The following is a 24,019-nucleotide window of genomic DNA, read 5'->3' on the forward strand; positions in this document are numbered from 1 at the left end:
TAAAATGATTTTCCCAAAGGTAATAAGATAATGAATGCAAAGAAATTCTAAACAAGAAGTAATGAACAAAATTTCGCTGAAACTGACAATCAAGAAGAAAATCAGTTTGGTTTAAGGGTGAAAGGAGAACTGTCTTGCAGCTGCAATTGATATTCTAGGTACTTCCAGTTTCTAGGAAATAAGTCTATCTTTTGACATCAAAATATAATGAAGTAATTATACAGCACCAACATCAATAGGGTATCACAGCACTTAATAGGAAATTAATTTATGGAGATTTTCTGTTCTGTTTTAGAAGGTCTAATTTCACTGTATTCAAAACCCTTTCAGGGGCTGAAACACTGGACACAATGTGTAGAGGCTGAAAAACCCAATATTTTGATCACTAGACTTGAATGTAAACTAACATGGTTTTTTCCCTTTTTCTCTTTTTCCCTTCAAATTCCTTACACTTGGTACAGCAAAAGTCATGAAAGTTGAGAGCATCCAGTGCAAACATTTTCCATAGTTGCCCTACAAACAAACCCAGCAGTTTCATCAGTAAAATCATCAGGGAGAACTGAAGGAACTTAAACAATGCAACATGCTTGTTGCACAGTGATCTTGACAACTACATGTGAAGTGGTAAACTATGGGGCACATTTGCAGATGCAGAATACTTGGGGGTTTCTTTGTTGTTGTTTTTTGACTCAAGATGCCAACTATTTGGGATATAAAGCATGAATAAATAGGTCAATTTTTTCCACATTTGCAGTTGAGATGCAAGCATATTTCTAAACACGCTTCCCTCCATCTGACTTAGATAACCTGGAGAGAGAAATACTGAAATTTAATGTCACAACTCCTTTGCTTGAGCAAATCTTGCAGTAACAGCTGTGCCTTCCATATCAAAGCGCTGTGCCAAAATCCTTAGAACGTTTTACCCTGTGTAGTTCACCTAAATGATTTGTTGAAGTGAAGTGTTAGGAATGAAAAAATGCTAATAATTAATCAGAAAAAGAAATACGAAAACTGGCGTCAGTACTTTACCCATAGGACTAATTTTTGAAAGAGAACTGATTTTGGGACAGCTGAATGTAAACAGTCACAAATAAGACAGTAAGAATGTGACTAGCAACATACATTCAAAGACCAAATGAGCATAAATGAAAATGAGGAAACACATTTTGTATACACACAGATGCAAGTTTTTGATAAACAGGCATTGAAGAAACTGAAAAACATTCAAATAAAGTGAAAGTGGGCTATCCCTTCCCATGGCTAAAAGAGAAAATAGGACTGGGCAGAATCTGTTTAATCCTCCTGCCCAACCTAAATTAGTACTTTAAACATTATTAAATAATTTCCAAGAAGTTCCATTCAACCTCCAGTAGAGACAACCCAAATACACATTTTAGGAAGCTAACACGTGGTCTCGTGGAAGGTGTCCCTACCCAATGCAGGTGCATTGGAACCAGATGATCTCTGAGGTCCCTTTCCAACCAAACCACTCTATAATTCTATAAGGAATATGATCAAAAGTGTTTCTGCCTGGATCCTACAATTTTGAAGAAAGACAGCATTATTTTAAACCTAACAAACCAGTTGGAGATAAAGCTGCTCAAATGTCAGCCGACATGCCTCAGTCTTGACAGGTTAGCTTAGACAGCAAGTCTAAGCTTTAAACACCCAGTGGGAAAAATTCAAATTCCATGGCTTAACTCTTGGAATCATACTCTGTTAGGAAATTGTTTCAGATGAAAAATGCTGCTTTTTTTCAGTCTTAGCAGGTGTCCACGGCATTACAGACAGTATAATAATAGAGGCATAGACTCAGCAGGGACATGATCAGAAGCTAGGAGAGGTCAGAAAATGAACATAAGCAGAAAACATCACATTTAATCAAGAGAGAAAATCCAATCCAAGACCAAAAAAAAAAAAAGGAAGAAAAAAAAAAGGAAAAAAGGAAGAAGAGAAGAAGGAGTTGTGGCACATTCTTTAATATCAAAGAATCAGGACAGTCAAGATCACAGTATAAGGACCACTGAATGTAGCTTTTGTTTAAAATAAAGGACACAGTGATTGTTAGGATCTGCTTTATGGCAGATCCTAAAGGAGGCAGGGTGGGAACTGATTGAAGTCTGCATTGTTACCTAAACCTTTCTGAGTACTTCAGAGATATTTAAGGCGAAATTTACAACAACAACAAGAAATCTTCACAGAGGTCAACAACACAAAACTCATGTTTTGCCATGTCCTTATGGTCAGATTATCAATCCAGCAAGCAATCACTTTGCAATCAGATGTACTGATGAGCAGCACACTGGGGCATGCCATGTAAGACAGTGTCTGTTTGCATTCATAAAGCATGGTTTCACTGAGCTAATACACTTCAAGGAGACAATCCTCGCTCTAATGAACTTTAAAGCTCAGCAGAAGCAAAAAAACCATCCAAGAATAAAATCCAAATTATGTACATATGCCAGAGAAATTCCATGCTGTCTTAATCAAGAGAGTTTCATCATGGTCTCCTTGAGCGAGGTATTTGCATGGAAAATGATTGTTAGTTCCCCCTTTGAATGATTTGGGAAAACAGCTGAAGTAATGCAAAGTCACCTATATACTTTTATGAGTCTATCTGGAACAGACCACAATTGACTCAGAATAGTGACACTGGGATAAAATGAGCTTCTGAAAGCACTGAAGCAGAGAGTGGGTGGCATGCAGATTGAGATTAAGTTAATTTGATATTTAATAGCAAAGAACTTTAACATTTTTTTTTCAGAGGGCTCTGTGAAGAAAAATATTTAAAGTACGAGGGTATTCCAATAATAAGTTAGATATGTATCTATGTATCTAGACATATAGATGTATAATAAGTGGTCAAGCACCATGAAAATAAGTGCACTGGAAAATCCTTGAAACTAGCTAATTCTATGAACTTCAATTCATCTGTAGAGCACCAAACTGCCTTCTTGTACTCAGAAAAGTGGGCTTAAACTCTCTGATCTGGTCTCTGGGACATGAGAGCAGGAGATTGTACTGGATGACCTCCTGAGATCCCTTCCAGTCTTTGATCTTGTGATCATCACAAACAGTTCAAACTCCTCTACAACAAAAAGCAATCACTCACTGAGCAGCAGAACCAAGAGGTAGATGATCTCTGTGAAATCCACATCAGATACCAACAGACCTTCCCAGGGTGCTCCCCTGAGCACTTCCTTGATCCAGCTGAGCCACTGGGACAAGGACACAGAGCTGATACCCCACCTGAAGATCAGCCTTGCCTCTGGTCAGCCAGACATTCAGCAGCTGAAGGAGCTTCACAGGTCTGAGACTTAGGTCAGGCAAATGCCCTTCCCGAGGGCATCAAGCCATGCTTCTAGGGGCCTGTTGCGTTTCTGAGAGGAGTCATTCTGGAAGATAGACCGTGAAGTGATTTAGCTGAAGTCTGGCCAGCTTTTACTCCTTTTATTTGGGTATGTTTCCTCATGACATTATGAATCTTCTGTTCATTTCTTGCTGGTGTACATTTAACATAGAATCAGCTGGGTTGGAAGGGACCTCTGAGATCATCAAGTCCAACCTTTGATCCACTACTGCCATGGTTACTAGACCATGGCACTAAGTGCCACATCCAGTCTCATCTTAAAAACCTCCAGGGACGGAGAATCCACCACTTCCCTGGGCAGTCCATTCCAATGTCTGATCACCCTCTCTGTAAAGAATTTCTTCCTAATATCTAGCCTAAACCTCCCCTGGCAGAGCTCAAGACCATGCCTTCTTGTCTTACTGATAGCTGCCTGAGAGAAGAGACCAACCCCCACCTGGCTCCAACCTCCTTTCAGGGAGTTGTAGAGAGTGAGGAGGTCTCCCCTGAGCCTCCTCTTCTCCAGGCTAAACAACCCCATCTCCTTCAGCCTCTCCTCACAGGACTTGTGCTCCAGTCCCTTCAGTAGCCTTGTTGCTCTTCTCTGCACCTGCTCCAGCACCTCAATATCCTTCCTGAACTGAGGGGCCCAGAACTGGACACAGCACTCCAGGTGTGGCCTCACCAGCGCTGAGTACAGGGGAAGAATCACTTCCCTGGACCTGTTCAGGAACATAGATGGGCTGGTGGGTGATGGGTTGGTTGGAGGCCACTGGGCTTTGGACAAAGTGATCATAAGAAGATCACTTTTCAATTCTCTGGATTTAGGTTCAGCAGAACTGCCACCTTGGACTTCTAGAGAGCAGACCGTGGCTTGTTTAGGAGTCTGGTTGGCAGAGTCCCTTGGGAGACCATCCTGAAGGGCAAAAGAATCCACCAACACTGGACTTGTTTTCAAGAAGAAAATTCCAAAGGCTCGAGAGCAGGCTGTCCTCATGTGCCAAAAGATGAACCAGTGGGGAAGACAGACCTGGCTGAACAGAGAGCTGTATCTGGGACTAAGGAATTTAAAAGGAGAGTTTCTGACCTTTGGAAGAAGGGCCAGGCCACTCAGGAGGACAACAGGGATGTTGTGAGGCTATGCAGGGAGAAAATTAGATGGGCCAAAGCCTAGTTAGAGTTTAGTCTGTCTACTGCCCTAAAAGGCAATAAAAAGGTGATAAAAATGTTTCTAAAAATACACCATCGGCAAAAGGAGGACTATGGAGAATCTCCATACTTTATGGTATGCAGGGGGAAAGAGTGACAAAGTGTGAGTGAAAGGCTGAGGCACTTAATGCTTCTTTGCATCAGTCTTTAGTAGAAAATCCAGTTGTTCTCCAGGTACCCAAGCTGGAATGCAGGTGCATGGAGCAGAATGAAGCCTCCATAACCCAAGAGGAAGTGATTAGTGACCTGCTACACCAGTTAGACACACACAAGTCCATGCAGCCAGATGGGATCCAGCCAAGGGATTCCACTGAGGAAGCTGGTGGAAGAGCTCAAGACCAACAGTCCTGGCAAACCAGGGAGGTCCCAGGACTGGGAGCTGGCAAATGTGACACCCATCTACAAGATGATACAAAAGAAGGATCTGGGGAACTACAGAACTACAGGAACTACAGCCTACGTTTGGTGCCAGGGAAGGTCACAGAGCAGATCATCTTGAGTTCCATCACGTGCACATGCAGGACAACCAGGGGATCAGGCCCAGCCAGCCTCGGTTTAGGAAAGGCAGGTCCTGCTTGACTGACCTATCTCATTCTACGGCAAGGTGACCCACCAGTGGATGAGGGAAAGGCTGTGGAAATGTCTACCTGCACTTTAGTTAAGGCTCAGTTAAACATTCTCCTGGAGGAACTGGCGATCATGGCTTGGATGAGTGCCCTGTTCGCTGGGTAAAAAACTGTCTGGATGGCCCACAGAGTGGTGTGGATTGGAATGACATCCAGCTGGGGTCCCTCACCAGGGGTGTGCACCAGGACTCAGCATTGGGTCCAGTCCTGTTTAATATTTTTATTGATAACCTGGATGAGGAGATCGAGGGCACCCTCAGTAAGTTCTCAGATGGCACTAAGTTGGGTGGGAGAGTTGATCTGCTGGAGGGCAGGAAGGTTCTCCACAGGGATCTGGACAGGCTGGATTGGTGGGATCGGGCCAATTATGTGAGGTACAACAAGGGGAATTGTCAGGTACTACCCTTAGGTCACAACAGCTCCCTGCAGTACTACAGGCTGGGGGAAAAGTGGTTGGAAAGTGCTCAGCAGAAAAGGACCTGGGTGTGCTGGTCGACAGCAGCTGAATATGAGCCTAGGTGTGCCCAGGTAGCCAAGAAGGCCAATGCCATCCTCACCTCTATCAGAAATAATGTATCTGGCTTTGGACAGAGAGACATGAATCTCCCTAGAGAAATAGCAGCACGATTGAAAATTTTAAAAACTTGTCTAAGACAGAAAGACCAAATGAAGTAGGATTGTTCTGAAAAGAGAAGACTATGGTGACTCATGAATGTAATCCTTCCATACAGTTGAGTTGCTGCAGAAAGAAAAGATCCAAATGCTTCTCCATGCCCAAAGGCTTAAAATGCAGCATGGAAGATTTAGGTCAGGCAGACATGGGGGGGGGGGGAGCTTTCTGATGGTAAGAATAGGTAATGACTGGGGAGGATTGTCCATGGAGATTGTGGACCTCCATCTGTCCAGCTTTTGAAAAAACAGGTTAATGCAAATAAAGGTAGATACAAAGATAAAAGATTTCTTTTAAAATGTGTCCCTTTGTCTTTCATATTGCTGTGATTTAAATGCAAAATGAGAACCATATTGCTTACCAACCTCATGGGGGCTTTCCAAGGACATTAATGAGTATTTTACAAGACACTGATGCTGCACAGATACGTACTCCAAAGTAATAGCTAAATCATAATCCTCATGTCCAATGTAGAGAGGAAAAAAAGTAATCAATGCTGTGTTCTTTCTACTTTCATTGTCATGGATAACTGATTTTAAAATGTTACATGTTAGATGTGGAAACTGAGGCAGGGGACATAAGGTGTCCAAAGTCGCATGGCAAATCATTGGTAGAGCTGGAGCAGACCCTATGTATTTTGTGGTCACTGAACCACAGCAGTAAATGCCTGGAGCATCAGAGGCCCTGCACTGTGACCCATAATGTGTGTTCTGGCACAGAGACAAGCCATGGTTAGCTGTATAAACACCGTTGTCCTCTCTGATTTCTGAATAAGAACATGCTGCCAGCCATCACCAAGATCTTAATGATGGTGCTTGCTATGCTACAATTTCTAAGAAATTCAGGCATATTCTTTAAACTTCATACTTCTACAAGTAGCCAGATAAGTAGTCAGATTGATACAACTTTATTATGACTTTTCACTGAGTGTCAGTGAGTTTCCCCTGAAGACATGACTAATAACATCAGTTCACATTTCCCCAGTTTTCAGCCAAATCACAAGGGCTTGGAGCAAAATACTTTCAACAGAGCAGTAATTAGAAGGATCCTTGGTTATCCTGGAAATGAGATTCAGATGGCAGAGATAAAACTGGTAGATGCTAAAGCACAGACCTCCTCTCTAAAGTTCTGGGAGACGAAATGACCCTGCTGTATATCACATAGCACTGCAGTAAATTGTGGCTGATGAAGTATCAGACATGGGAACTCTGAACTACCGAGGTGCCTCTAAATGAGCTCCGGATCTTGGGAGAGCTGAGCCCCCTCTTGCATGAAGGGTAAGCAGGAAAAATGCATGCAAGCCTTTGTTCTGTCTCTCGGCATAGGAAAAACATGCTATCCATAACGAGGAAGCCTGTGAGGAGCATGGCTCCATCCTACGGGGTGTTGGAGACTCCCAGGTTGCTTTGCCCCTTTCCCTCCACAGATAGATTTCATTAGGAGTCCAGGACTCTTACTGCCCCAAGAACTAGCAGCACAGCTCTTGCTTTTCAGGCATGGTAAGCGCATGCAAAGAGATGGCCCCTCAAGGAGAAGGGAGATTTCCAGTACAGCAGCTAAAGTTTTCATCTTGACAGCAGGAGATGCTGTCGAGTCCTTATTTGCTGGATTTACTAGCTTCCATCCAGGCATGCTGCCGGGAGACCTCTTGCTGTTTGATGGGGGCCTGAAGTTTAAAGCTGCTTCCAGAGTTTTGTTGAGACAGACAGAATTCTGCCAACAGCACACCAGACAGAGAATCGTTAATAAGAACACACTTTGGGATGCTGCTGTGTGCATGCTCTTTTCCTGGTGGTTGCAGTTCTAAACCAATTAATTTCTGTGATCTGAACCGTTCTCTTTTATTAGTAGTACCAGCATGTGCAGTGCTGCATAGTTATAGATGATGTGCTCCCTCTGGGGATCCTATCAGCATGTTATTGTAGGTCTTCACAACATGGAGAGAACTGTCTCCTATGCTTCTTCAGCAGTGTTAATTTTTTCAATGTTTTTATTTATTTCCCTTGAACTCTTACTGTTTCTACCTCCTTGTGAGCTCTGTGTTTGCTCCTTATGGATTTCAGTGGCCGTTTAGCTCCACCTTTGACTCTGACTGCTCAGAGTGATCTTTCTGATAATTTTTCTTCGCTCCCTGGTGCTGAGGTTTGTGGGTAAGGCAAACTCACAGTTTCCTTGGATAATCTGACTTCATTATTTTCATTGTCAAGGGATTCTGAGGTTCTTTTGCTCCTTGGTGCGCAGCCTTCAGGATGAGTGATACATGGATTTCTCCTATCTCATGACAGATAATCTTGACAAGGTTCCTTTTTTCTATTTCTTGTCTCACTAGATACAGCACATAAACAGAAACACAGACACACACACACATGAACCTTCTCTGTGCATGGCCCATATCAGCTGCACTACAAGGTCTTGTGGGATTCTCACCTCCTTCTTGCAGCAGAGGTAAGAATGTGTCAACCAAACTTCCCCAAAGCACCTGCTGAATTTGAATGCCCTCTCCATGAATATTTTAAAGTGTCCTGATTTGCAGAAGCTGAAGGACAATTCAGTCACTAATCACTGGCCTCTTTTGGAAACCTAATGTAGGGCATAGCTGCTCCTTCCAGAGAGTGCTCCATTAATAGTTTTTGTTATTTCATTCTTAGTTCATCTTACTTCCAGTTCACTTTTTTTTTTTCTTTTTCTTTTTTTTTTTACCCCTCAGAAATACACAAAATTCCATGCTCCACCTGCCCTTGGATGGCAGCTGGAGTGTGTTTTTCACTGAAACACAGAGCAGTTGCTTGTCTGCAGGAGACACACGGCTGTGCATCAATATTTGTGAACTCAGGTATCACCAGGATCTTCTTGTTTTCAAGCAAGGAAGAAAGTCCTGATGTAGATTTTTGCTGTTGCCCTTGGAGTCTACTTCTACTTTGCTTAACACTGGTGTACAAGCACCTCTGAATTAAGCCCTCTTTATTAGCACTGGAGTGAAAACTTAGCTTGCTGTTGGCCAGTTCTGACCTCCCATACCTGCAGCACATCTGTCTAGCATATCTCCTAGCCCTTGTACTGTTTTCCATTGGCATTTGCAATTTTTTCTGTGTTTTACTTGTTCTTTTCAATAACATTCATCTTTGTCACAACAGACTGCTATATTCTGAGTATGGATTTATTTGTGCAGATCCCATTCCAAATAACTATCTAAATAAAACGTAATATTTCTTCTCCACAGCCATGTTGTTTGTTTTTTGCCTGGAAACCTGAACATTTATTGATGAATCCATATTTGTACTACAGCAGTCTCTCTAATAATTTCTTTAGTCATGTTCTGTGTGGTTAGTAATAGCGCATGAAAGTGAAAAGGGAAGTTATGCAAATATCAATAATAATTACATTCTCTCTATGCAGATTTCATAAATACATCTTGAAATTCATCTTTTAAATTACTTTTGCACAATTTAGGCAAACATGCATTTTAATAATTGTGGGACCATTTAGAGTACAATCTCTACTCAGTTAATCCTCTCAATTAAGGAAGTACTGTAAATAAAGATAAGGTATATACCTAGAAATATGGTTACCTTAATATTTACATGTTTTACAAGTTAATGGGTTGCTCGTCTAATTCAAAGTGACAGTTTCAGTGTCATGGTAGATTTAACCATTTTAATAAAATGCAGTATTGCCATAAATGATTTAAGAAAAGTTTCCAGAACTAAAGCCTAACACTCTTGAGTACACAGAGCTCTTTAGTCATTGATATTTGCCTACTGTCACCACATATTTTATATAATAATAATAGTGCAGTCCTAGATTTTCACCATTAAAAGCAATATCTTACCACAGACTACATATTCAAGAGAGGAATGTGCTATGTATGGTTCTTCATTCCATGACTGGGTTTACAAAGGCTTCTGAGAGTCTTTGTAGTATCAAATCTGACCCATGTGTCTTCCACTGCTTTGAAGTCAATAACACGACCAACAGATGCTGTTTGAAGCCCTATCAGTGTTCTGAAGTTAAAATTCTGCCTGTCCATGGAGCTACCTCTCCCAGTCCCTCAGCCCTTGATACAGCCACTGGCCCATCAATACACTAAGGCATTTTTCTGCCCTCCCTTCCCCTGTGTTTCAAAGGACCACAGCTCTCAGAAAACATCGGAAACGTATCATGCTCCTTCCAGCCATCTGAGGGTACTACTGGGCTCCCTTATTCCAAGATGTTGGGACTTGGTATCTTTGAAGTGATTCACAGCAGCTGCAGTAATCTTCTGCTCTGCATGTGACGTCCTTGGAAGCAAATGAAACAACAGGCTGAAGACAAGCCTTGTAAGAGTTGTTGACACATGGTCTGTTTCACTAAGGTTCAAACAGTCCACAACAGGATGCAACAACAAAACTCACACTGCCAAACCGAGACGCTTTCCTATATGAGTTGATTCATAAGCCAGGAGAGAAAAGATGGATCTCACCCACTTTGGCCTCGTCCCTAAGCAGTCTTACTGGAGATGTATCTATAAATCACCCACACAGCCACCTCTAGAAAGGGTCAATCCTTATTGTAAAACAGCACTTGCACAGAGCTGTAAATTTAAAATGTGCGGAAAGAGACTGGTAAGTACTTTCCCCAAAAAAGAGCTGACAGCTGTCTCTACCCCACTGAGCTACAGAGACCCTTCTAAAAGCAGTTGCTTACTCAGAAACAAGAAGCTGCCTGTAGCTAGCATTCAATAAATCACCACTTTCAACTTTGGTTGTACATTCTCAGATGTGTAATCAGAACATAGATTCATAGATTTTGAGGCCAGAAGGGACTGCTCTGATCATCCACTCTGACTTCCTGCTTAACACAAGTCAGGAAACATCACCCAGAGGTTCCTGCTGTGGAGGGAATTACTGTGGTCCTCTATTTCAGATGCTGCTCCTGCAGTTACTGTTGACCAGTGAAACATACTTATCCCAAAGAGATCAGTGCAGATCTATTCTGTAAACGTTCCAAGACAGCAAGCCAGGCTGAGATTATATTTGTTTATAAGTAGAAGAAAGAAAGAAATTATGCCCCCAGAGAAAATGTTGCCCGTCACCGTGTGGGGATTACAGTGCTGTTGATGAGGCTGAGAAAAACAAATAGTACATGGCTGGTTTTGACATATCCCTGGTAGTTCTAGCACACAGGGTAACAAGGTACTGCACTGAAACCAGAGCAAACCAGAGGAAAATAAAACCTCTGTTACAGAAAGTAGGGATATGCACCATAAATTATCCCAGGGGACAAGAGATTTTGTATGCCCCATTTTATACAGAGAGGAAAGGTTTGTAGGAAGAGCCAATATCTTTTATTAGACCACCTGATAGATTTGGGGGATAAAAATGGCAAGGCATCAGACATGTAAGCCCTTCTTCACATCTGAAATATAATTTTATTGATACTGGCCTTAGGATATCTCAAAGGGCCATGGAGGTTTTTTGCCTCACTTCTTACAGAAGAAAACTTGTGTGCTGTCTGTCTGTCAGACCCACCTAATTGCTTTTGAATCAGTCAATTGATTTCAATCACATTGTCAGGGGGAGGGGTAAAGGTTTTGCAGATATTACATTCTCTCACATCTAAAGAAAATAGGTGACAAGGCAAAAGACAGACCCAGATGTGTGCTCCTACAAGGAGAAATTGCAGGTTGATCATAAGACAATCCACACAGATGAGAAAAACAGGAAAGCAGTTATCATCAGTTTTATAGAGTCCAGTACTATTTGTTTAAAAATTAGATTCCCTCCAAAGGGTCTCAAAAATAATTCAGGTGTTAAAATCAGACTGTCTTAATCAGCTTTCCCAGTTCACTATCCAAATTGGCAAAATTTGCTGTTTTCCATAGCATAATTGTAAGTACTTTTTTCTTAATCTGTATTGCAACAATGGCTGTGATTCCTGAGAGCCCCAGACAAATTCCCTTCTCCAAACGTCTAGCTGCTGATAGGTGAGCTTTGCACTAGAGCACAGATAGGAACTATGAATCAACATCTGTGTTGTTGCACAAGATGTGGCAATGGCAGTCTCTATGTCACGAGACCCTTTCTGTTTACTGAGAAATGGGTTGGGATCTAGGTCTGGAGTTCCCTTGGGTAACAATCTGCAACTGGGAAAGCTCCTCAGGTTGTGATTTGCTCTGAAACCCCTTGTTTTTCAATCTGTCAGCCAAACAAAAAAGCTTGGTGAGAAGAGAAAAAGGTGTTGAAGAGACAGAAGGTGTCAGAAAACAGTGATCTGACAGCTCTTGCCTTGTGGGCAACTGTGCTGACACAGGGCTTTCTTCTCCTATCAAGGTGTTCTGTAGCTTGGTCTTCATTCTGTGTGTCCAGTAGCCTTCCCTACTTAACTCCCCTAAAGGCTGATTAAAATGCAACCTCGTTCAGCTTCTCCTGTGTCTCCTTTTCTGACTTCCATCCTTCCCTCCACATGTGAAAGGCTGGGATTTCTTATGGCTCTTAGCAATTTTATCTGCAGGTCTGCCCCTAAATTTATAGTCATTTCTGGTGAAAATTATGATCTTATGCCCGTATCTACAGATATGAAATCACAAGAGCTCATTCCCACTCCCGGGAATGCACAGGTCCTGGACAGGAGCTCAAGGTGATACCACAAATACTGGGGCAACACAGGAGCAAGAGAAGCACATGGCATCAGGTTTGCTGGTGGGACATGTTATGTGGAGCTCTAGGGAGGACCGTGGTGGGTGATGAACATGGAGTTAAAGGAGTCAGACCCGAGGAATAGCTTGTGTATGGCTTTCTAAAGTGCTGCTGTTGCATGCTCCTCCTCCACAGTCATTGAAACTAAAGCTTCCCCCTGCTTCCCTGCAATCTGACTTCCCCTATATTTAGCTACTTTACCTACTTACCTAACAAGGAACAATAATTTCTCATTTACTAAAATTCGGGCATGTTAGACACAAAGAAACACATATTGCAACTAGTCCTTGGAAAGGCAATGCTGTCTCCCAGGGTTCCTTTTACAAAAGCATCTTGCAACCCAAGTCTTGCCTTCAGCAAGCTCTCCAGTGGTGTTGCAAGTGGAAACTTCTGCATTTGACCCATCAGGAGTGTAAAGAGATAATCCAGATTATCACCTCCATAAAAAGACAAATTAATACATATAACCAATACCCAAGTACCAATACACAGCTCTCAGACATACATATTAAAACAATTAATGTATTAGGAATATGGATTTTCTGTCACATACATAATCTAAGGCAGCTTCAAAGTGTAGTTAGCAACTAAATGTTAGCAACTAAAGAACCTGCAAGAATCATTTCAGCAAGCATTTTTTAAAACAGAACCCGTATTATAATTAAAAGAAGTGATACATTTATTTGATCTATTTTAAGAACAAAGTCAGCTCAAGGTCAATTGCCGATCAAGAACAATGGAGGAAAACTGGGTGAGATAATTTTAAAGCCATTTGAATTAAGACACAGATACAACCTGTTTAAAAGGTAATTTCTAAGAAATTATCTCAATTTACATAATTCAAGTGTTTTTACCCTGGTACCTCAAAGAGGTTGATCTACATATGAATTAGATGTTGTTACAGATGATTTCTCCCCGATCCCCAAATCAGAACTCACATATGGAAAATATGTGCTATGGAAGAATGATCTAGCAGACAGGAAACTTCTGTTTCCAAGGTAGTAGCTTAGTGTTTCAGACAGTGCATGGTACAGTCTCCAAAATGGCACCGGTTATCCCAAGCAACAACTGAGATTCCTTTAGAGTGGAATTAGGCAGCCCAACACATTCTGGACTAGCTGAGCTCCTCTGGTTAATAACCAAAAGCCACCTGCAGAACCTCAGTAAGCACCCTTTTGTCCTCCTTTAACAAGCACGCTCTCTCACATACAGAATAGCAAGTTTCGCTGAAGACAACCACAGCTGTCTTCCCTTTTCCTGCAAATGAAAGGGTCTGCACTCCTGCTACAAAATGGTTATCAAATGCAGTGTCAAAGCAAGTGTTTCCCCTCCATTGTAAGAGGCAAGCTGAATACTTTCAGCACAGCTTTCAGTGTCTTCAGACCCAACTGCAGCTGCACACACTCCAAACATTCTGCTGGCGGCTTCCTGTTTGCATTCCTGGGCTGGGGAGAAGGAGGACATTTCTTTCTAAATCTGCTGCCTGCTCCTGGTTTTCCAGCTCTTTCTGTCTTTCTGCCTCTCTCTTTGTTCTTCCTTTAGGAAATCTTTGAGATTCATGAGAATAACAAGAATTCTTTCCCTCTAAACTGTGCTCTTATATTGGCTGGTTGTTTCAGAAAGGGGCAGAGGCGGGGGGGGATTTAGGGGGAGGGGAACCCCAACAAAAAACCCAGCCACTCTGGCAGGGACAGTCTTCATTTACACTAGCAGCATTCTGGTGCTAGAGTGAACCCTCTGTGCATATGTGTGTGCCTTGCACTGACACCAGCAAGCCCCATCCCATCCAAGGGTGCCATTGTCTCCTGCTGGTGCCAACAAGGCAGGTTTTGCATTCACTACCGCTGAACTCACTCTTTCTGGGGCTTTATACCCTCGCCTGCATGTGTTCAGGAGACTACACTCTGCCCTCCAGGAGGGCTCACTGGCAGTCAGACATGCACATCTGAGGTCCAAATTAATGTCTGAATCAGTGCATGTGAATCAAGGATGTGGTATTGGGACTGACAGGCCCTGACCATCATTTCAACTCTCACTGCAGCTATGAATACTGATGCTTCTTCCTTGTGGTAATTTTCCTTGCCCATTTCTACAACCATGAGGGAGCACCTCCTTTTCTTTCATTTCTTGTTTTTTCTTATTCCTTTCTTTGCTACATCTCCACTGGCACTATCATTCAATGTTTAAAACTTGTATCTGCTTTAAAATGAGTAAATAACTTCAATCATTTTTCTGAAAAGCTCAAGTTTCATGTTTGCCAATGATGCTGCAGGCAGATCTTCACCAGTGGGTTAATGTTTCTTTTATAAAGTGAAGACACCTGATTTCTGTCAGTCCTTGTCTTAAAATGCACCATCAGCCACAGCTTCCTAAACAACCATGTCAAATAGACAGAGAAAAGCAACCAAAATGGCAATCAGATTCCACTGAAGGGACACCAGCACAACACCTGCTGTGCCTGTCCTGCTTTCAGGAAAAGGACTTCTGCTGTGCAAAGAACTCTCTGGAGTATGTGGGACAGATAGAATTACAGCAACTAGAGGATTTTGTTTCAGCTGATGCTTGGGAAAAGAGTTAACCCAGAGAAGCTCTTTCAGGAGGCATGGAGGCTGGGACTGAAGGCTGACTTGTGCAACTCCGGCACTTATTTCAATGTGTATTGCAGAATTACCCTTCAACAACAAGAATGGTAGTATCTGACTACAACATAAATGGACGCACAACTTCTCAGAGGTGGTCCTGCATGTGGAGGACTGTGGAGCACAAGTGCACAGAGTCTGGCAGCTCCAAATGCTCTTTGTTACTGCTCTGTAACAGAGGTTGTTGTGTCCTCTGCACCTTGGAAAAATGAGGGGAAAATGACATATTTGTTTAACTGCTGGCAGGCTTTGCCAAAGCAGCTGCCATAGGCTTCCATGTCAAAGCACCAGGGGAGTGCCTAATCCCTTTAGAAATTCAAAGGCATGTGAAACATTCTGTCAGTACAGTCTCTCTTCTACTCATCTCTCACTCTTTGACTCTTCTGCATCCAGTTCCAGCTTCAGACAAGGGAAGTGTAGTTCAGTGGCAGCATGATAAAATCACATTGTCTCCAAAAAAAGAAAAGAAAGGCTACTGTCAACAACTGGCTTTAATTGGATGGATGGGTCAAAGAGACAGTCTTTTCCCACTGCAGAAGGCTGGGACATGGGGCAAAGGAACACAAGGGAAGTCAGGCAGTCCCTACCCCTACCATGAACAAGCAGTGCTGTACATGTGTCATGTGTTACAAAGGAGGTCAGCTGAGAGAATTGCAGCAAGAACTTCTGACTTTGAAAGTGTGTGGTCAGAACACCAGAATCTTCATATAGTTGTCCAAACATCACTGGGTTCATCAGACACACTGGTTTATGCTAACAGATGCTTCAGTCTGCAGAGCTTTTTGAGATTTCAGTGAATTTGAAAGAACAGAATCCAAGTAAACAACAACAACAATTTTTACACATGGGGGAAAAGAAAATCTCCCCATGACTTCAGACTGATGCAGCATCAGAATTTTCTCCTTTGTTTGGCAAGTCAAACCATTGGCAATACAAATAATTTCCTTCAGAGAAAACTTTTCCTTCATTTAGGGCTGTCCTGCTAATCCAGAAGCTACATTGAACCCCATTTTTTCATCATCAGTATTGCACATGGACAGTTTTTGATATGCCAGAAGAAAGCTAAAGCTAAACTCAATTCAGTGAGTTGGGAGTAAGGTGCACACTGATCTGCTTCTGCAATCATGGTTCAGAGACAGCAACCTGATTTCCTGATGCTTTTGCATTTTGGAGGCAGGGAAGTGAGGCCCTCTGACAAAAATATCACCCAGTGTGTTTTTATTGCCACAAAATCCATGCCTTTGCCACTTGTCCACATACCACTCTTTAATGCAAACCTCATGTCATCCTGCTCCTTTCAGGTCCTGATTAACTCTAAAATGCCCAGATTTATAAATCCAGTGGAGAAACAGACCCTTTCTAGCCAAGAATGTAGAAGGCGGGGGGAAAGGGGGAGAGAAAGACAGAGGAAGAAAGACCTCAAATTGCTTACTGCTTGGAACTGATAAAATTAAAAGCAAAAATATGGAAAGAATTGTTTTTCATTTGATGTCTTCTGTGCGTACAGACGAAACATCACTTGATATTATAAAGTATGTCATATGAGAAGATATGAAGTACAGAATCAGTCTGACAGTTCCCTATTGTTCTGGGCAGCCAGTGGTGTCAGTAGAAAGATTTTAAAAAATATTTTTCTACTGTCTGGAGGATGGGCAACCGAGGTTTCTGCTGACCCTTTTGTTTATTGGATGAACACTGAAAAATGCAGTTGACTTGTATTAATTTTAAATCGCTGCTCGATCATGTAACCTCCTAGGAAACAGTTTGGGTTTTTTTTAAAAAAACCAGTAATCAGACAAGTCATATTTCAGCTTATTCCAAAGCTGCCCAAGACAAAGTCCCTATTTAAAGAAGTTATCAGACTGAGAATTGAGAAAGTTCATTTCATGGGACTCAAATGAATCACATTTTTACCTTGTTTATGGCAGTGAGCTTAGCAGAGAAACTTTTTCCTGAAAAATTTGTCCAGACCCACCTATTATAAAATGTTTGGCCTGATAAAAAAATCTGGAAGTTTGCCATTAACTTACAATAAGTTTAGCAAGTAATGATGATAGGATTTAAACATTAAATCACCAATGGAGAATGCCAGTGCAGTTGTAGGATCATCAATGTAATGGATTCTGGCATTCCCCTCTTACCATCTTTACAAATGTCACTTTCATTCTATTGTAAATTAACCCCAGTTTCTTCCAAAGCTCCAAAATAAGGCTTGCATGCAAGTGACCATTCCCATCTACCTTGCTACTGAATATACCACAGTAGAAAAAATGTACAAATAATATACACACAAATCATTAAAGAAATACATTGGAAATTCCCTAATGAATTCACGGGCTTGATGAAGTATTACCTTAGATTTTATTTTCTGCCAGTGGGGAAGACAACAGAAGCCACAAAGTGTCCCAGGTAAAAGGCAGCAGAGATCTTCAGTTATTGATCTGGGTAACACAATTGTTGGATCTCAATTTGATGTAAACCAGCAAAGGGCCCTTAATGTGGAAGATACAAAACCAATGCACACCACTCATGGATCTGCCCTTAACCCTGCCCGCTTAATATTGGAGGATTTTATTGCTTACTAGAGTAAGTCTCCTATCCCTTTATCAATTATTCATTCTGGAGAGCAACCTTCTCTATGCAATAGCAAGAAAATCTGTAGGTTAGATCTAATTTACTCTTTTAACCAGTTTACTCCAGTATCAAGTATTTAAATTGGCCTCACTGTGCCTTCATACATTACAGCCATATATCAAAGCAATTTGTGCAAATGCCAACTGAGCAGCCAGCTACACGTATCATGTATTCTGAGATTACACAGTTCCAAATGCCTTTGTAAAGCAAACCTTTCATTAATAAATCAGGAAATACCCTGATGCGTGCGTTATGCAGAGCAAGGTATTCTATTTAGGTCACAGGAAGGTTCTGCCAGGTTTGCTAAAATGAACAAATCCCCTGTGTGTACTCTCACTCCAACACATTTCATAACACAAGCAAACATCTCCCACTCAGTCATGCTGTACATTTGTGACTGCTGATGACCCTGCACTTGCTAAGGATTGGCTTGATCACTTGAAACCCAAATCACTTGCAAGCCAGAAGGCTAACTGCCCTGGTGGTGATGGCTGTTCTGTCCCATGCAAGGACCAAGAGTCATAAAAAGAACAGTTCCAAATTAAAGCTGTGCCTTTTTTCCTGCAGGAAGGAACCTAGAACATGCACTTTCCCGAAAGGTCTGGAAGAGCAGTGGGCAGAACACAGGTCAAACAGCACAACACGTGATGCAAACTTCTCAGTGCAGATGAGAATCAGCACATTGAGTGCTGAATACCTAAACAGCAAAAACAAGCTATGCAGTCATCCATTTCCTCTGTCTTGTATTCAAGATGCTGTGGTTGGTCTGATCACTCTTCCTGCAGAGGAAATGTCTATGATAAAGTTCCAAGCATAAGGATTTCCAAATATCCAGACAGGCTAAAATGATAAGTTATCTGGAGCAGAGGAACAAGAAACTAAATGCAGAGCTCACTTTCCCTTTGAAAGGTCCGGCAGTAGACAGGGAAAACAGTTAAAAAACAAACAAACAAACAAACAGCCCCCCCCCCCCAAAAAAAAAACAGAGGAAAAGAAACCAAACCAAACCAAATCAAACCAACTCCCCCCCCAGAAAAACAAAAAAAAAACCCAAAAACCAAAATAAAACAAAAACCAAAACCAACCAAACAAAAAAACCCAAAACAAAACAGAAAAAGAGAAACAGAAACAAAAGAAAAAAGAAAAATGCCAGCAAAGTTAAGGGGACATAAATCACATCCTACCCAAAATACCAAACACAGAAATTTTATTTCTTCAAAGACATGATTTGAGAATAAGAAAACAGACCCTCATATCAGTAGACTAAAGGGTTTCTACAGAACATTTCCATCAGTGCTTGCTGAAACATTAATAACCACCACTGAAACTCATTCAAGTGGATGAAAACAAAAACTGACCCTCTTCATGATGCTGCTCCCACTCTCCCTCCTACCTCAGCTACTGCCCACTTGGCTCATGAATCCACATAGACATATCTCAAAACACCACACCCCTCTTCTAGGCATCCCTTGTGAATGTTTGCCTTCCCCTCTTTCCCTTTCCCTTCCTTTCCTCTCCTCTCTACCATACTCCTGATTGCACAACACTCTGGCAGTCCACCCTTCTGTAGTGGAGCAGAGAGCAGCTGAGTGGGACTTCAGTGACCTTCAGCAAAGTGAGATGCCTCTCTGTGCCTCAGTTTCCTCTCTGTAAAAAAACAGGTCATATTTACTGCTTCTATAAGACATATCAAAAGTCTTTTGATGAAAGAGGCCACTCAGCACCCAAGCATCACAATAAGTCCCTAGCCCCTTTGGAAAGCTTTCCCTTCTCCAAGTCCCCATCATGACTTTCCTCTCCCTCCAGGAAGGATTTTTGTTCCTTGGCAAGCAGCTGTCTTACTACAGTCAGTTGACCAGTCAGAGTCCAGCCCTGAAAGAAGATACTGGAGTAGCACAGGCTGCTTTGTATAAGTCCAATACTCTGCTTTCAGCATTATTTGCCAAAGCTTTCTGGTTGTTTGGAAATTTGTTGGCCTGTCTACGTAAAAAGTATTGAAATAGATTAGTTACTAAAACAGCACAGTGGCCTGTGGAACTTCAACTAACGGGAAATCTTCAACCAGCGACACTCAGAGCAAAGCATAAATAAGCCCAGAACACTTCCTTAACTATTCCACACTCTTTTGGGATCACATTGGAAAACAGTAACAGAAATCTGCTCTCTGTACCACTGATGTCTGTTTCATGCCTTTCATGCTTTTCCTTGATGTAAATTCAACCTGTACCAAGTCTGAAGCCATCATGAAGACTGAAGAAAAAAAATAAAAGCAGGTGAGAGCAGAAACAAAATGAAAAAAAGTAAACCCCAAGGATATTAAGAAAGAGAATGACAAGGGGTGAAAGTTTTAAATTTTAGGCTGTTAAAAATAAACTGTGGTAAAAAGTATAACAAAATGGATACAATTAGAGGGACAGTACCAACCTAGCCCATAGCTGTGATATTAAAATCAGTCAACTTTTGTCTTTTTACCCTCAGAACCACTGGGGGGTTCCTATCCCAGTCCAAGACATAGTTTTGCACAATGTAAACAATATGAGACATGCAAATCATGGGGGGAGGGGAATCCTTGTTTTTCTTTTTAATTAACATGTTTTAAGGTGGTTTTCTTTGCCTTTCTGTGTCTCTAGAGCATACTTGGGGAACATTTCCCAGTCTCACTGTTATAGTAGGTGCTAAAAATTTGCCTGTTTCAAAATGCAAGCAAAGATGCTCGTGTTTACAGGAAGTGGATCTTGACAAGAAACATCAAATATCGGGAGACTCATGATAAAATCACTAGTGCCAACAATGTTGCATGTTAAGATTCTTTAAAATTAATATTACCTCAAGGATTGGCAAACGGTCCCAAACTACATACACTATGACTGAAGAACACTCTTAGTACCTTAGTCTTCCCACTAATGATTAGCAATCTGTATCCTAATGGCGTCTGCAGGACCCTGGCAACATCAAGGTCCCGTTGTTCTAGGGCAGTGTGGGCACAGAGTGGGGGCATCCAGCAGGCTCAGGGATAAACAAGACAGCCTGGGAGTCAGAAGGGAAACCAAGGCGCACACAGCTGAGTTGCTTGCCAGAGCTCACACAGCAGGCCTGTATTCCTGTCTCATTGAGACCAAAAATAAATATATACGGCTCTTCAGGCTCACCGAAGATTTTTAATTGCTGTAAAACTAAACTGAGATAAAAAGAATACGGGCTGAGTGTGTATCTTTTTCACAGATAAGTTGAACACCAGCTGAGATGAGGAACGGAATTCCCTCGGGAGTAATTCCTTGTTAATTGTACAACTTCAGGCACTTTCTTGGAAGTCCTTATAAGTTGCAGACACAGAGGGCCACAGCTTCTTCTGAAGCATCAAGCGCTGCTCATTGGTGGAGGGTATCGTCTGTCCACTGGCGCTCCATAAAGATGTCAAAATGCCAGAGAGAGGCTGTGTGGTGCTGCTGCAAGATCTCTCTCCTGCAGCAGGATCCAAGTTGTATTTGGGTAACAGACAAAGTAGCCACATTTCAGATCTTACTCTTATTTCACACAGATGTAATCCCACTTTTGTAGTCCTGCCTGTGACCTCCATGAGAGTGGGTGAAGGCCATACAGATGATATTGATCAAGGAATAGTTGAATAATATATCAACAGATAATGCCACATACACTTTAAATAAATATATATCCAAATGTTTAAATAGCACATGCTCTGACATTCACACAGAGTTACATCATTTTAGCAGGGCTGGTAGCACAGTCCCTTTCCCTAAGAAAGAAGATAAATTTCAGTGTATTTGAAAACTCTGTTGTGCACTTCTTCACTAATATTCACTCCTGCTCAAACTTTTAGAAAACTCTATGGGACCAGTCATTTAAACATAATTCTGGGTAATTTTTAGGATTTGCTGGGAATTGCATATTTCCATTTTTTTCAAGTCTTTGCAAGGATTCTTCTGCCTACAGCTTACCTGTGCTGTCCTGGCTACTTGTTTGCAATGTGCATCCCTAGTTGTGCAATTCCAGTTCAACAGTGGAAGTGAAAATCTCTCCTTGTTCCCAAGCACTCATCTTGAACAACTCTACCAGAAAAGTCATGCTACCTGACCTTACTGGACAGAAATAAGTGAAGTGTACCTAGGCTAGGAGTCACTCTTTTTTGGCAAAGGAGCATTCAATCAATAGTCAAGTCTGATTCTTGAAGGACATAAATCCTCTCCCAGCTGTCCTGAAGTCAACACCGCACCAGTTAAGGCTAGTTGAGACACTTGCATGTTTTCCAGTGACCTGCCCCTCATGTATACTGTACTGATGTGGTCCAGGCTGCTGTGGAATAGGGGTGAGCCAGAGGACCGTCCTCTGCTTCATCTTGCATATGGAAGCAGAAGGTATGTGTGCGTTCCTGTCCCACAGTAAGGCCAAAGCAAACACCAGTGCAAACTGGACAAGAAACTGCTGGCTTGCATGGTCAGATCTTTAGCAGAGTTAAAAAGTCTCCATCAGCTTCTGTGGAGTTATTCTGGTTTACATCAGCTGAGGGCATGAGCCATAGAACCCCTCCTGCTAGGTGCATCTCATTTTATTGCTACCAGCCCAAATTCAGATTAAACCAGGATCACCAGAATCTTTATGGTCCAAATCTGTATCACTACAACTGAAATAAGAGTTTGTCCCCTGGTCTTTCTGAAAGAATTGTTGAGTCTTATGTAAATGATAAATTATCTTGCCCCTGGGTAGTTTGCCTTCCAAGGCCAGGGGCAAAATGTTTGGAACTGGCACCCTCTGCAGAGTGAAGAGGGACAGAGGCACATAAAACAACTCACTGCAGGGTACAAACAAACAGAAACATCTTCCATGTGTTTTTTATGCTTTTTAAAAGCCACTTGTCCTGAAATACATGCCTTTTCTCCTTTACTGTATGCACAAACTACTTATTTTTACAAAACTGAAGACTTTGCCTTGTGTGTTTGTCTTGTACCCCTGCTGGCCTAGTGGTTAGCATGCAGGACTCTCACTGCTGCAACCCGGGTTCGATTCCTCGGCCTCCCGGGGAGATGGAACCCGTTAGCCCTGTGAGGCCATCCATCTATGAGAAGGTCACTCTAAACAAACCTACGTCCTGAGGACCTCACTGCCATTGTCCAAGCTTGCTTGGCCCCGGCAGATGAACCTTAGGATTAAAGGGTGGGCTCAGTTCAGCGCAGGCTGTGTCTCACCTAAAAAATCCATTGCGCAGGCTTGAAAGGTAAAAGACCTTTCCCCAGATCTTCGTTCGTGAAGACTGGCCATTATTATTATTATTATTATTATTACTGAAGTGAGACACAGGGTCTGGAACTGCAATCCTTGCACCTGCTCTGTTCTATCAGGGGTGTTGGGTGGCACCTTATTTGTAGATGGGATATTTAATAATTGTAGATGTTAATGTTAGGTAAACACAAGAATGCTATAGGAATGCCAAACAAGCAGCTTTCTCAGCATCTTTATAAGTCTTCTGAAATGGAGGCCACCTGAGAAGTACCTTGTCTGTCAAAACTTCCTTCACTTTGATGTTGAGCTATCACTCCACATGGACAGGACAGAGGTCCTGAGAGCCACAAAGAGCAAACACTCTTTCCTCCGTCACAGGCTGGTTTTCTGGTGAGCTTAGGGTTGATTTCTCCTGGTAAAATGCAGTAGCTGGACGCAGAAATTTTCAGCAGCAAGGCCTGGACTGAGCTGTGTGTGGGGCTGGTGGGCTCTGACTCTGCCTGCGCCAGGGTGCATGTGAGTAAATCCCCACATGCACTCCTGTTCCTTTCATCTGAAACAAAACCACTTACTCCAGCAGGCACTGATCAGGCCCTGCATGAGCCAGACCACAGCCTTCCTGCTTTCATTCCTTTCTTCCTTCCTGTGCCACAGGAGTAGAGCTCCGAACATCCCTGCAGGGCTCCTGCTGTGTCTTTCTGCTTTAAAATAGGAGATCTAGATGTTTTAGGCAGATTGTTTCACCTCAGGTAAAAGAGCAGCAGAAGGGCTTTCAATGAAAAAAGAGAAACTTTGGCTTGTTCTAACCAGTTCCTCAAATTTTATTTTCCCTTCAGCTGACAGTACCTGCAGTGGAAAGTGTCAAGTACCCCTAACAAGTGATTAAGATGGGCAATCCCGAACTTCATAAACAGGCTGCCTAACAAGTCTTTCCCATCAACACAGACTACAGAATCAGCATTCAAATGACCAGGGAAGCTGAC

At 42.2% G+C, this 24,019-nt stretch overlaps 1 long non-coding RNA gene across 1 annotated transcript; it reads left to right on the forward strand.

The window, feature by feature from the left end:
* The first annotated feature begins 5,405 nt into the window (after positions 1–5,405).
* LOC113980510 lies at positions 5,406–23,805 on the forward strand. Its single transcript, XR_003538151.1, has 3 exons — positions 5,406–5,502; positions 11,653–11,655; positions 23,795–23,805. It is a non-coding gene; the product is annotated as an uncharacterized LOC113980510 (long non-coding RNA).
* Positions 23,806–24,019: the final 214 nt, after the last annotated feature.

This window comes from Neopelma chrysocephalum, unplaced genomic scaffold (assembly GCF_003984885.1).
Source record: "Neopelma chrysocephalum unplaced genomic scaffold, ASM398488v2 Primary Assembly neopelma1_94480, whole genome shotgun sequence".
NCBI lineage: Eukaryota > Metazoa > Chordata > Aves > Passeriformes > Pipridae > Neopelma > Neopelma chrysocephalum.